This window comes from Monopterus albus, unplaced genomic scaffold (assembly GCF_001952655.1).
Source record: "Monopterus albus unplaced genomic scaffold, M_albus_1.0 scaffold362.1, whole genome shotgun sequence".
NCBI classification, from domain to species: domain Eukaryota; kingdom Metazoa; phylum Chordata; class Actinopteri; order Synbranchiformes; family Synbranchidae; genus Monopterus; species Monopterus albus.
The window spans coordinates 16,004-18,867 of NW_018128242.1; the positions used below are offsets into that span (position 1 = coordinate 16,004).

The 2,864-nt window shown below is 41.5% G+C and overlaps 1 protein-coding gene across 1 annotated transcript in view; it reads right to left on the reverse strand.

The window, feature by feature from the left end:
• The window catches only part of LOC109951085 (diamine acetyltransferase 1-like), a 28,905-nt gene that overhangs the window by 4,402 nt on the left and 21,639 nt on the right, over nt 1-2,864 (reverse strand). The window lies entirely within an intron of this gene.

Sequence of the window (2,864 nt, forward strand, 5' to 3'; positions counted from 1 at the left end):
CTGCTGCCTGTAAATTTTTTTTTTTTTAGTCTCACTTTCACCAGTCGGATACAAACTGGAAAACTGGAAGTCAGTGCTGGTCAGTGCCGTCTGCTCCACCTCTTGCCCTCCCCCTGAGCAGTTCTGTGTGTCTGTGACGTAAACGTGCACAGAGACACAGAGGAGGGAGAGAGTTAAGCTTAAGGCAGTAAGATAGGATGTAAATTTAAACAGTTTTCTACATTGGTAAAGTCTAAAGTAGTAGCTTTAAACTGTTGCTGAACTGCATTTTCAGTGCCTTATACTGGAACATGGGTAATGATAAGGAAGTGAATATAATCTAATTTGAGTTGAAACAGAGAGTTTAAAAGAGGGTTTGAAAAAATTAGTTTTGTGGTCGGTTGCATGTTTTACAGTTATGCATTCCTCCAATTTAGTTGATCATAGTCAAAAATAGGTGTATTTTGAAAGACGTGACTGCCTAAGAAGTCATGATAAACACGTCTCCAGTCATAGTGATTGGGAATAAAAATCCGTTGCTGGCGGAGGAAATTTATAAAGTATCTCAAAAGTGGAACAGGAGAACGCGACACTTGCGTGATGAGATGAAAATGCTGATAATTAATTATAAGGCTAAAGATAAATCTGCAAAGCGTGTTTGCAAACATGAACGAGAACTTGCTGTCTTGCAATTATTTAGTAGTCATGCTGAAATTATGAGTGAAAAAACAGCCCAGGTTGGACAAGCTGAAAGATGAAATAATTGATTTGCTTGACATATATATAAAAGCATTAAAGCTTTCTGGTAAAAATCCCAGACGTTTAACTGAGATTCATAATCAGATTGTGAAGTTTGTGCAGGAAGAAGAGAAAGACAGACCATGAGTGCAGTGAGGTGGCAAACGGGGAGGTGCTCTGCTCTGCTCCATCTGGTACTACACGGGTGCCCATCCCCAGACCAAAGCCGGAAGCTGAGGTGAGTTATGACCAAGGGGGAGCTACACCCAAACTCCCCCATTCTGTTCATCCAATGTCACACCAACGTAAAGGGGTGCTTTGTTCCCCGGCTGGAAAAGGATGGAAGAAAAAGGTGCCTGTGCTTGTGACTCCTGCTGAGCCAGCCAGATCCCCTCCATCTTTAGTGCCTGCCATCGTCATCCCCCAGCTAATATACGCACAGCCAGGGGGGGTGGGCTGGAAGGCCTCAGAGGACAAGAAGGTTTCCTGCAGGCCAAAGAGCAAGGTGCTTCCACTGTGGAAAGTGGGGGCATGTGAGCGACAGGTGCCCTGAGTAGTCTTGTGGCAGACTGGCCCCGGGGCAACAGGGGCACCCTGGGGCATGGGGACCTATGAACAAGGGGCAGGGTCCCCCTCTTAAGTATTCATCACAGGGACAACAATAAAGACAGTGTGAATCTTGCTGACTTCTTCAAACTCTATTTCCTGCAGTTCCAGAGCAAGGAAAGACTGCTGAGCTGCAAGAACTGGTGGCTGGAATGTGACATTGTGGTTCTGACTGCACAAAACCAAAATGCTGTGGGGGCGAAAGACAAAGAGTGAGTCGGACCGGTACATCGACCGCATTACTGCAGAAGCTGCACCGATCCGCCTGTCAATCTCCCGTTCCATCCTTCCCTCACTCGTGAACAAGACCCCAAGATACTTGAACTCCGCCACTTGAGGCAGGAACTCCCCACCAACCTGAAGGGAACAAGCACACAAGTACACTCATATATTTGATTTAAGAAAGAGAAGGTTCAAATATAATTTTCCCTTATCATAATAGAGAAATAGGTGGCGCCAATAAGAAGAAAGAAAAAAGGGAAAACAGCTCTTCACATGTTTTGTGGTAAATATAGACTATGGGTTAAAACATATAGGGTCAATGATTATGTAGCAAAATTTATGCAGTAATACTTCAATCTTGCCAGTAGTGATAGTGGACAAACGCAAGTGTAAATTAGTACATCCTCTACATTATCTAAGCAATGTGTTAATTCTTGTAGATCTTTAATTGAGATTGTAGTGCATTTTAAATTGAAGTTCCAAATCTACATGCACTGTTGTTGGATGTTCCACCTGAGGTCAAGTGGTTTAATATGAATGACTTATGTTAGGCATCTTTCAGAGTGTTGCTGTTCTCATGTGTTTAATAAATTTAGCAGGATTATATGAGGAAATTGGCAGGTAAGATCTCATGTACTGTCCCCCAGTACATTGAGGAAATGATGTACTGGACTATGAGACGTGTCACCAGGACTTCATGACTCTTTGATTGTTTGCTTCATGACTCTCTAACAATGTTAGCTGAATAGGAACAAAGTTTCATGGCATAAATTACTGTACTGTAAGGAACAGGTGAAATATATGGACAGCTGGTCAGAGGAGGGACAAGTGGTGTCCTCTTACAGTTAAAGACAAAGTAGCTGAGGCTCCTGGACCGACCATGGTAAGAAAATACCTATTGTGGAGTTGAACATGAATTGTTGAATTAATCATTGTTACAGTACATACTGGCCTTCTCTCTTCCAGACTATGTAAAATTTTTTTTTTTTTTAAAGACAATTTATCTGAAATAATTGAAATGTGGCTTCTCATTTATGTTTATTGGGTTCTTTCATGTTTTGGACGCTGATCATTGGAGGATCATGGTTATATGATGTTTTAATTATATTTTGATTGATTTAGTTTTTGTCTTCTCTTTTTAGGCGTGGTTCAGCTTTACAGAGTGTGAGGGTCACATGTCATTTTTACCTGGATCTTAAAGTCCTGATATCAAACCCTTTAACTCAGTAACAATAAACTTAATGTACCAATATATGAAATAGAGAAACCTAGTAAATGGTTGAGAAACAGAAAGCAGAGAAGCTTTAGCTTTTGGAAAC